Genomic DNA, 12,257 nt, shown 5'->3' with positions numbered 1-12,257 from the left:
AATAGCATAGTATAAGAGTCTGGACATAAGTGCTGTGGGACTGAGGGAAAGTTGAGTATCAAAATTCTCAAGGGGGACAGACCCACGTGCACAGGTGATGCAGAAGGGAGGGTAAAGAGGAGAAAATGAGGGTTTAGTCAGGGAAGACCTCTTGGAGGAGATGTGATTTTAGAAGGCTTCGAAGGTGGGGAGAGTGGTCTTCTGTCGGGCATGAAGGGGAAGGGAGGTCCAGGCCTGAGGCAGGACGTGGGACAGAGGTCGGCAGCGAGACAGATGAGACGGAGGTAGAGTGAGTAGGTTGGCATTAAAGAAGTGAAGTGTGTGGGCTGGGTTCGAGGAGGAAATCAGCGAGGTGAAGTAGGAGAGGAAGAGACTGAGTGCTCTAAAGCTGATGGTAAGAAGTTTCTGCTTGATATGGAGGAGGTTCCTGGGTGGTGAGGAAACACAGCCTGAATATTTTTGAAGAAAAATGATCTGGGCAATAGAGTGAAGGAGAGCCTGGAGTGGGGAGAGACAGGAGGTAGGGAGGTCAGCAAGGAGGCTGTCGGAGCAATCGAGGCGGGATGGGATAAGTGCTTGGACTAACGTGGTAGCAGTTTAGATAGAGAGAAAAGGGAGGAGTTTAGCGATGTGAAGGTTGGACCGATTTAGTGACAGATTAAAAATGTGTGTTGAATGAGAGATGAGATGAGGATGACCCTGAGGGTCCTCTGGGCCTTGTGGGGTGGGATCGGAGGCCAACAAGGCCTTGTTCACCCACCGCCCACCCCTTCCTGGTTCTGTAAACTCCAGCCAGCTCTCCAGCTCTCCGGACTTCGGAGCCCCCCCTTCACCCTGGCCACTTTGTGTAGAAGCAGCATGGCCTAGTGGACAGAGCCCGGGCCTTAGCGTCAAAAGGATCTGGGTTCAAATCCCGACTCTGCCACTTGGCCGCTGGGTGATCTTGGGCAAGTCACTTCACTGCTCACTTAGTATAGTGCCTGGCACATAGTGAGTGCTTAACAAATACCGTAATCGTTATTCCCTGGGCCTTGGTTCCCTCATCTGCAAAATGAGGATTCAATATTTGCTCTCCCTCCTACTTACTCAGTGAGGTCTATGTAGGGCTTGATTATATTGAATTTATCCCAACACTTAGTACAGTGCTTAACATGTAGTAGGCGCTTAACAAATATGATTATTATTATTATTACTATTATGTTCTCTGACTCCCAGGCCCTGGTTCTTTTAATTTGGTTTACCTTTCTTCCCTAAATTTGGAGAAGGATGTGAGATCTTCATCCTTCTCCATCCCAACCGGGTCTCCCGGTCTGGCCGGCCCCTCCCAGGCTGGGAAACGGCTGTGGGAATGATGGTCCAGAAGAGCGGCTGCCGTGGCAACCGAGGAAGCTCCCGCTGATTGGTTCGTCACTAGCCTCGGGACCTGGAGGATGGGGAGAAGCTGGCCGTCCCTGGGGCCCCTAAGATCTGCCTCGAGAAGCAATTTGGGCCGGGGGCTTCCCCGTGGGAGTGCGGTGGGAGGGTCCACGGGGGCTGCTCATCTACCAGGTTTTGACACTTCTCCCCTCACGCGCCCCATGACAGCCCTTGACCGCGATGACATCAACAGGGGTGTGACCTTCTGGCATCTTCTAGGAAAAATAAACAATCAATCAATCAATGGGATTTATTAAGTGCTTGCTAGGTGCAGAGTACTGTCCTAAGCGCTTGGGAGAGGACAATACAGCAGAACTAGCAGACCCATTCCCTGCCCATAACCAGCTAAAAGTCTAGACCGGGAGATGGACCTTATTTTAAATAAATCATTTATAATATATAAAACCCATCTACAGCAGCACATAGTCCCCTAATCCCACACGGACACCCTCCAATGGGGGAAGAACCAGAATTTCCTCAGAGATCAGACTTTACAGCTCAATCAGAAAGACCTGTGCTCTAATCAGGACTCTGCTACTCGTCTGCTGTGTGACCTTGGACAAGTCAATTCACTTCTCTGCGCCTACATTTCCTCACCCATAAAGTGGGAATTAAGACTATGAGTCCCATGTGGGACATGGATTGTGTCCAACCTGATGCAATCTGGTTCTATCCATCCCCCACTTAGTACAGTGCCTGGCACTTAGTAGGTGCTTACAAATACCATTTAAAAAAAATCCATCAGTCCAGATAATAGATCACTAAGAATGTGGAATGTCCATGTGTTAATAATAATACTAATACTAATAATAATTGAGGTATTCATTAAGCATTTAGTCTGGGTCAGGTATTGTACTAAACTGAGGCCCAGAGAAGTGAAATGACTTTCCCAAGGTCACACAGCAGATAAATGGCAAAGCAGAGATTAGAATCCAGGTCCTTCTGACTCCCAGGCCCCGTGCTCTACCCACGTTTTGCATTTTTTTCCGTAGACAGGATTCCAACAAGGCCCTTTCCCCACCAGCCACCGGCCAGGTAACCACCAACCCCCGATCTTGGCTACTACTAACCTGGCTATGTGGTGTAGTGGGTAGAGCCCGGGCCTGGCAGTGCGAAGGTCATGGGTTCTAATTCCAGCTCTGCCACTTGTCTGCCTGATCTTGGGCAAATCACCTCTCCGGACCTTAGTTTCCTCATCTGTAAAATGGGGACTGAGACTGTGAGCCCCATGTGGGACGGGGACTGTGTCCAACCCGATTTGCTTGTATCCACTTCAAAGCTTAGTATAGTGCCTGGCACACAATAAGCACTTAACAAATAGCATCAATGATATTATCATTATTACTAGTTGCGGGGTGGTCACGTTCCCTTTGGGTGTTCCACCACGTCGTAGCCACAGGTGGCTTTGCAGCCCTTTTCTGTGTCCCGACGGGGGCCGGGCTCTGCGGTGTCCAGGCTGGGCGGGGGTCCGAGCTGTGCGAGGCCCGGCCCGGCTGTGCGGGTTTCGGTCAGCCAGTCAGTCCGTCCTATCGAGCGCTTACTGTGTGCAGAGCACTTGACCAAGCGCTTGGGGCCTGGGTTCTAATCAGTCAATGGAGAAGCAGCCTGGCTCAGTGGAAAGAGCATGGGCTTGGGAGTCAGAGGTCATGAGTTCGAATCCCGGCTCTGCCACTTGTCAGCTGTGTGACTGTGGGCGAGTCACTTCACTTCTCTGTGCCTCAGTTACCTCATCTATAAAATGGGGATTAACTGTGAGCCTCACGTGGGACAACCTGATGACCCTGAGAATCTCCCCCAGCGCTTAGAACAGTGCTCTGCACATAGTAAGCGCTTAACCAATACCAACATTATTATTATTATTATTATTATTATTATTATTATTATTCCAGCTCTTAGAACAGTGCTTGGCCCATAGTAAGTGCTTAACAGATACCGTCAGTATTATTATTACTCTTATTGTGGCTCCTCCACTTTCCTACCGGTTGAGCCACTCACTTAACTTCTCTGTGCCTCATTTACTTCTTCTGTAAAATGGGGATTAGGACTGTGAGACCCACATGGAACAACCTGATTACCTTGTGTCTAACCCAGTACTTAGAACAGTGCTTGGCACATAGTAAGCACTTGACAAATACCATAATTATTATTATTATTTGTTAAGTGTTTACTATGCATCAAGCACTGAAATAAATGCTGGGGTAGATATAAAACAATCAGACCAGACAGTCCCTGTACAACACAGGCTCACGGTCAAAAGGGGAGGGAAAACAGGCATCAAACTCCCATTTTGCAGATGAAATCCAAACACCACCCCATCGGCTTTTAGGAGCTCAATCATTCATTCATTCATTCAATAGTATTTATTGAGCGCTTACTATGTGCAGAGCACTGTACTAAGCGCTTGGAATGGACAATTGGGCAACAGATAGGGACCATCCCTGCCCAGTGATGGGCCCACAGTCTAAACGGGGGAGACAGACGGCAGAGCAAAACAGAACAAAACAAAAACAAGACAACAGCTCTCTCCCTGTTACCTCACTGCTCTCCTACTCCAACCCAGCCCGCACACTTCGCTCCTCAAATGCCAACCTCCTCACTGTGCCTCCATCTCATCTATCTCGCCCACTATATGAATGTCCCTCTCCCTCTGTACACTGTAAACGCCTTGTGGGCAGGGATCACGTTTTCAAGTGTTCAGTACAGTGCTCTGCACTCAGTAAGTGCCCCATAAATACCATTAATTGCTTGATCGACCCTCTCACCCACATCCTCCCTCTGGTCTGGAAATCCCTTCCCTTTTCTATCTGACAGTGCGCCACTTTCCCTGCCTTCGAAAGCCTCCTAAAATCACATCTCCTCCAAGAAGCCTTCCCAGATTAAGCCCTTATTATGATATTTGTTAAGCACTTACTATGGTAATCAGGTCCCATACCCAGTCCCTGTCCAACAGGGAGCACCCAGGCTGAAGGGGAAGAACAGACCCCCATTTACAGAGGAGGGAACTGAGGCCCAGAGAAATTAAACGACTTTTTCCAAGGTCACACAGCAGAATAGTGGCGAAGCTAGATTTACAACCTAGACTCAGAGAAGCGGCATGGCGTAGTGGATAGAGAGTGGTCTGGGGGTCAGAAGATCTTGGGTTCTAATTCCAGCTCCGCCGCTTGTCTGGTGTGTGACCTTGGGTAAGTCACTTAATTTCTCTATGCCTCAGTTCCCTCATCTGTAAAATGGGGATTGAGACTTTGAGCCCCACGTGGGACGGGGATCGGGTCCAATCCGATCCCACTAATTTGCTTGTATCCGCCCCAGCGCTTAGTACAACGCCTGGCACACAGTAAGTGCTTAACAAATGCCATTACTATTATTATTATTATTATTGTTTTCCTCTGATTCCCAGGCCTGGGCTCTTTCCACTGGGCCACATGACTATATTGTGATCATTTCCTAATAAAGAAAAGGGGGCCCAGAGGCAGAGCTGGAACTAGTAATATTAACAATGATTATGGTACTTGTTAAGCACATACGATGTGCCAAGCACTATCTACTCCAGCACTTAGAACAGTGCTGGGCACATAGTGAGCGCTTAACAAGTGCCATAATTATTGTTATTATTACTAAGTGTTATTATTACTATTAGTATCACTCTAAATCCAAGTTAGGTTGGACAACAGTTCCTATCCCAAATAGGGCTCCCAGTCTTAATCCCCATTTTACAGACGAGGGAATTGAGGCACTGAGAAGTGAATTGACTTGCCCAGATATGTGGTGGAGCCAGGATTAGAAACAATGACCTTCTGACTCCCAGACCTGTGCTCTATCCATTAAGCCACACTGCTTCTCCTGACTCTGGGGCCTGGGCTCCTTCCCCTCAAGGCACGGTCTGCCCCACCTAAAGCCCCACCTGATTTATTTCTATTAATGTCTGTCTCCCCGGCTAGACCCGAAGCTCACTGTGGGCACTCACTGTTTCTTGTTGTACTATAGGCTCCCAAACACCTAGTACAGTGCCCTACATACAGTAAGCACTCAGCAAATACAATTGACTGACTAATACGGCTTCCCCCTTTATCTGTCAATCGATCTGTAGTATTTGCTGGGCGCTTACTTTGTGTCCTAAATGCTTGTTCGCCCATGGCTTTACTTGAATCTGTTCCCTTTATTCCCCCATCCCTCAGCCCCACAGCACTTACATCCCGCATGGCATAGAAGATAGAGCCCGGGCCTGAGAGTCAGAAGGTCTTGGGTTCTAAACTCGGCTCTGCCATTTATCTACTGGGCGACCTTGGGCAAGATGCTTCATTTCTCTGGGCCTCAGTTCCCTCCTCTGCAAAATGGGGATGAAGACTGTGAGCCCCATGTGGGGCAGGGACTGTGTCCAACCCAATTTGTTTGTACTCCCCTCCCAGTGCTTAGTTCATAGTACATAGTAAATGCTTAATAAAAATGCCATAATCATTAGTAGTAGAGGTATTATTATTATATCCACGATTCATTCATTTCCATTAATGTCTGTCTCCCCCTCTAGACTCGAAGCTCATTGTGGGCAGAGAACGTGCCTGCCAACTCTGCTGTATTGTCCTCTCCCAAGCGTTTAGTACAGTGCCACCATTAAAGGCACTCAATAAAAACCACCGTTGCTGGCCTGTAAGGGTCAGGAACCGGGCGTTCGACCAAGGAGCCAGCTAGGGAGCTGAGGGAGTGGGCCCAGAGAGGGGGCTGAAAGAGACGCTCCCTGGGAACTGGGCCAGGGCACCACCGGCCCTCCCGAGGAGGTCTCAGCAGTGGAGGAGCGGGGAAATCCAACGGTTATCTTACTCCTGCGCATGGAGCACCACACAATGCTGGCTACCACCTCAGTGCTCACTTGGTTGCAAAGTGCTGTACTCTACTGCCTGCTGTCCTGGGCTCCTACCGTCTGCAGAACGCGCTAATAATAATAATAACGTTGGTATCTGTTAAGTGCTTACTATGTGCAGAGCACTGTTCTAAGTGCTGGGGTAGATACAGGGTAATCAGGTTGTCCCAGGGGAGGCTCACAGTCTTAATCCCCATTTTACAGATGAGGTCACTGAGGTCCAGAGAAGTGAAGTGACTTGCCCAAAGTCACACAGCTGACAAGTGGCAGAGGTGGGATTTGAACCCATGATCTCTGACTCCCAAGCCCAGGTTCTTTCCACTGAGCCACGCTGCTTCTCTGCTGCTCTATTGGGTGCCTAGTAAGTGCAGAGCACTGTACTGGATGCCTACTATGTGCAGAGAGCTGGACTGGGTGTCTACTGTATGCACAGCACTCTACCAGGCCCCTACTGGGTGTAAGACACTGTTCTGGGTTCCGGCGGAGTGGATAGAGCACCCTCTTGGAAGTCAGAAGGTCACGGGTTCTAATCCCAGCGCCGCCACTTGTCTGCTTTGTGACCTTGGGCAAGTCTATTCACTTCTTTGGGCCTCAGTTCCCTTATCTGTAAAATGGGGATTAAGACTGTGAGCCCCATGCAGGACGGGGACTGTGTCCAACACAATATGCTTGTGTCCACCTCAGCACTTAGTACAGTTCCTGACACATAGTAAGTGTGAAAAAATGCCACAATTATTAGTATTATTACTATGTGCAGAGCACTCTCCTGGCGCCTACTGCATGCAGAGCACTGTACTGGGCTTCTACTAATAATAATAATAATGTTGGTATTTGTTAAGCGCTTACTATGTGCCAAGCACTGTTCTAAGCGCTGGGGTAGACATAGGGGAATCAGGTTGTCCCACGTGGGGCTCACAGTCTTAATCCCCATTTTACAGATGAGGGAACTGAGGCACAGAGTAGTTAAGTGACTTGCCCACAGTCACACAGCCGACAAGTGGCAGAGCTGGGATTCGAACTCTTGAGCCCTGACTCCAAAGCCCGTGCTCTTTCCACTGCGCCACGCTGCTTCTCTATGCGCAAAGCACTGAACTGGGCCCTTACTGTGGGCAGAGCACTTCTTTGGGGGTCTACTGCAAGCAGAGCATTGTACTGGGACCCTAACTCTGTGCAGAATGCTGGACTGGGCCCCTACTGTGTACAGAACACTGTACTGGGTGCCTACTGAATCAGCGTGGTTTAGGGAAAAGAGCCGGGCTTGGGAGTCAGCGGTCGTGGGTTTGAATCCCAGCTTCATCACTTGTGTGGTGTGTGACCTTGGGCAAGCCACTTTTAACTTCTCTGTGCCTCAGTTGCCTCATCTGTAAAATGGGGATTAAAACTGTGAACTCCACGTGCAACAACCTGATTACCTTGTATCTACCCCAGTGATTAGTATAGTGCTTGACCCAAAGTAAGTGCTTAACAAATACCATAGTAGTTATTATTATTATTACTGCATGCAGAGCGCTGAACTGGGTTTTGAGGAGACAAAGGACTGGAGCGAACTCCCTGGTCACTCCATATTTATTAAGCGCTCACTGTGTGCAGAGCACTGTACTAAATGCTTAGGAGAGTCCAATAGAACAATGAAATAGACACATTCCCTGGCTACAGGGAGCTTACAGTCTAGAGGGGGTGGTCTGCAAGTCAGGGGGATGGGAGGCAAGGAGGATTGGGAGTGGGGGGAGGTGCAGCCTGAAGCCCACCCTCACCTTTGGGACCCCAAACTGCTGACATGGGAGTTTGTGACATTTTGTGTGTTTTTCTCTTCACCTGTGCATTAAACTTTGCGCAATAAACCTTCTTAAAGATAAGCGGGCAGACGCTTCATCATTCCAACAATAAATACCGTCTGGGGGAAGTGAGTCAGTGAGTCAATCATATTTATTAAGTGCTTAATGTATGCAGAGCACTGTACTAAGTGCTTGGGAGAGGACAAACTGTGAGCTCGTCATGGGCGGGGAACGTCACCATTTATTGTTGCATTGTACTTTTCCGAGCGCTTAGCATAGTGCTCTCCACACAGTAAGCACTCACAGGCTTAAACCCATTTTACAGTTGAGGTCACTGAGGCCCAGAGAAGTGAAGTAACCTGTGGGATTAGAACCCACATCCTCTGACTCCCAAGCCCGCCCTCTTGCCAGTAGGTCACGCCGCTTCTCTGCCCACGTTGCTTCTCTAGATATGATAGTCTAGAAACGATTGTAGTGGATAGAACCCAGGCCCGGCAGTCAGAAGGTCATGCGTTCTAATCCCGACTCTGCCATTTGTCTGCTGTGTGGCCTCGGGCAGGTCATTTCATTTCTCTGGGCCTCAGTGACCTCACCTGTAAAATGGGGATTCATTCATTCCTTCATTCGATCGTGTTATTTGGGCGCTTACTGTGTGCAGAGCACCGTACGAAGAGCTTGGACTGTACAGTTCAGGCAACAGATAGAGACCATCCTGCCCAACGTTGGGTTCACAGGGGGAGACAGACAAGAAAACAAAACAAGTAATAATAATGTTGGTATTTGTTAAGTGCTTACTATGTGCAGAGTACTGTTCTAAGCGCTGGGGTAGATACAGGGTCATCAGGTTGTCCCACGTGAGGCTCACAATCTTCACCCTCATTTTACAGATGAGGTAACTGAGGCCCAGAGAAGTGAAGTGACTTGCCCACAGTCACACAGCTGACAAGCGGCAGAGTCGGGATTTGAACCCATGACCTCTGACTCCCAAGCCCGGCCTCTTTCCACTGAGCCGTGCTATTTCTCTGAGTAGACTGTGAGCTCTAGGTGGGACAGGAACTGTGTCCAAACCGATGTGCTTGTATCCACCCCAGCGCTTAGTACAGTGTGCCTGGCACAAAGTAAGGGCTTAACCATGATCATTATGGGCAAGTCACTTCTTAATTTCTCTGTGCCTCAGTGACCTCCTCTGTAAAATGGGGATGAAGACTGTGAGCCTCAGTGTGGGCCAACCTGAATACCCTCTATCTACCCCAGTGCTTAGAACAGTGCTTTGCTGAATAGACTGTGAGCCCGTCAATGGGCAGGGATTATCTCTATCTGTTGCTGAATTGTCCATTCCAAGCGCTTAGTACAGTGCTCTGCACATAGTAAGCGCTCAATAAATACTATTGAGTGAATGAATAAAATGGGGATGAAGACCGTGAGTCCCACGTGGGACAACCTGTTGACGCTGTATCTCCCCCGGCGCTAAGAACAGTGGTCTGCATATAGTAAGTGCTTAACAAATAGTCACTTCACTTCTCTGTGCCTCAGTAACCTCATCTGTAAAATAGAGAAGCAGCGTGGCTCAGTGGAAAGAGCCCGGGCTTGGGAGTCAGAGGTCATGGGTTCGAATCCCGGATCTGCCACCTGACAACTGTGCGACTGTGGGCAAAAGGGAAGCAACGAGGTTCAGTGAAAAGAGCCTGGGCTTGGGAGTCGGAGGTCGTGGGTTCGACTCCCGACTCTGCCACTTGTCAGCTGTGTGACTGTGGGCGAGTCACTTCACTTCTCTGTGCCTCAGTTATCCCATCTGTAAAATGGGGATTAACTGTGAGCCTCAAGTGGGACGACCTGATGACCCTGTATCTCCCCCAGCGCTCAGAGCTCTGCACATCGTAAGCGCTTAACAAATACCAATATTGTTATTATTATTATTACTTCTCTGTGCCTCAGTTCCCTCATCTGTAGAATGGGGATGAAGGCTGCGAGCCTCACGGGGGACAACCTGATGACCCTGTATCTCCCCCAGCGCTTAGAACAGTGCTGTGCACAGAGTAAGCGCTTAACAAATACCAACATTATTATTCTTATTGATTAATTGATGGATGCGGGGGGAGGGCGGGTGCCGGGGCCTCCCCGACCTCCGGGCGGTAGATGGCGCTGTGGGCCCCCGCGCGGCTCCCCGCCCCCGCCCCCGCCCCCGGTCCCGCCCCCGCCCCCGCCCTGCTCCGCCCCGCCCCTCCCGCCAGGGGGCGCCCGCTCCCCAGCTCCGCCTTTCCTCGGCTCCCGCTCCCTTCTGCGGCCCCCGCGCATTCGCCCCTCTCGCTGCGCTGCAGCACTTAGCCAGCAACCAGGCCTATTTATCATCATCATCATCATCATCATCATCATCACCATCATCATCACCATCACCATCATCATCACCACCACATAATTATTAATCAACGATCAATTATTATGTCAATTATTAACCATAATATAATCATCATATCATTACATAATATATTTTAATTACAATATAATTATTAACACATAACTAACCATACCGTATTACTTAATATATTAATGACATTAATATATAACGGGTGTAATTTAATATAATATATAGTTATATCATATAATTATATTATGATCTTATAAAGAATATATAATATAGTTATATTATGCGATCAATATAATTATATCGATGATTTATAATATACATATAATAATAATAATGTTGGTATTTGTTAAGTGCTTACTATGTGCAGAGCACTGTACTGAGCGCTGGGGTAGATATAGGGAAATCAGGTTGTCCCACGTGAGGCTCACAGTTAATCCCCATTTTACAGATGAGGTCACTGAGGCCCAGAGAATAGTAATGTTGGTATTTGTTAAGTGCTTACTATGTGCAGAGCACTGTTCTAAGCGCTGGGGTAGATACAGGGAAATCAGGTGGTCCCACGTGAGGCTCACAGTCTTCATCCCCATTTTACAGATGAGGGAACTGAGGCGCAGAGAAGTGAAGTGACTTGCCTGCAGTGACACAGTTGACAAGTGGCAGAGCCGGAATTCGAACTCATGACCTCTGACTCCCAAGTCCGGGCTATTTCCACTGAGCCACGCTGCTTCTCTTATATATGATATATTATATGGTATAAAATCATAAAGATGTGTAATATACTGATTAATAAATTATCAAATTATTATATTGTTAATAATAATAATGATCATAATAGTGGCATTCGTTATGTGCTTACTATGTGCAAAACACTGTTCTAAGCACTGGGGAGGAGACAAAGGTGAGCAGGTTGTCCCCTGTGGCGCTCCCAATCTTCATGCCCATTTTACAGTTGAGGTCACTGAGAAATGAAGTGACTTGCCCAAAGCCACACAGGTGAAAAGCAGCAGAGGCGGGATTTGAACCCATGACCTCTGACTTCCCAGCCCCACCTCTTTCCACTGAGCCACGCTGCTTCTCTAATCGGGAGCTTCTCTTCTTGGAAGTGGCTTGGCTGACTGGCAAGAGGCCGGGCTTGGGAATCAGAGGACGTGGGTTCTAATCCCGACGCTGCTACTTGTCTGCTGGGTGATCATGGGCAAGTCACTTAACTTCTCTGTGCCTCAGTGACCTCATCTGTAAAATGGGCATCAATAATAATAATAATAGTGGTATTTGTTAAGTGCTTACTAGGTGCCAAGCACTGTTTAAGCACTGAGGGCGATACAAGGTAATCAGGTTGTGATTACCTTTTATTTACCCCAGTGCTTAGAACAGTGCGTGGCACCTAGTAAGCGCTTAACAAATGCCATAACAATAATTATAATAATATTGAGCACTTACTATGTGGAAAACACTGTATTACACAAGTAGGTCCAGACCCGTAATTAATTTTTTTATATGATTGTCTATCCTAGACTGTGAGCAGAGAACATGTCTACTGACTCATTCATCCATTTGTTCATTCAGTGGTATTTACTGAGTGCTTACTGTGTAGAGTAGTGTACTAAGGGCTTGGGAGAATACAATAAAACAATAAACAGGCACATTCCCTATTCACAACGAGCTTTCAGTCTAGAGGATGAGGTTATTACCCTCTCGCAAGTGCTTAGTGCAATGCTCTGTACACAGTAAGCATTCGATAAATACGATTGATAGCCTGACTGTCGAGAAGCAGCGTTATAATAATAATAATAAAGGTATTCCTTAAGCACTTACTATCTGCCAAGCACTGTGGTAATTAGGAGGT

General features: G+C 48.0%; 1 long non-coding RNA gene across 1 annotated transcript in view; it reads right to left on the bottom strand.

Moving 5' to 3' along the window:
- LOC114813263 overlaps positions 1-1,343 on the bottom strand; it is a 51,255-nt gene extending 49,912 nt beyond the window's left edge. The window contains exon 1 of the long non-coding RNA XR_003760969.2: positions 1,242-1,343. This is a non-coding gene — a long non-coding RNA (uncharacterized LOC114813263). The remainder of the gene's footprint in view (positions 1-1,241) is intronic.
- Between the last annotated feature and the right edge of the window lie 10,914 nt (positions 1,344-12,257).

This window comes from Ornithorhynchus anatinus, chromosome 7 (assembly GCF_004115215.2).
Source record: "Ornithorhynchus anatinus isolate Pmale09 chromosome 7, mOrnAna1.pri.v4, whole genome shotgun sequence".
Classification (NCBI taxonomy): Eukaryota; Metazoa; Chordata; class Mammalia; order Monotremata; family Ornithorhynchidae; genus Ornithorhynchus; species Ornithorhynchus anatinus.
The sequence above is the reverse complement of the archived record's forward strand: the minus strand, read 5'-3'. Positions and strand labels throughout refer to the sequence as shown.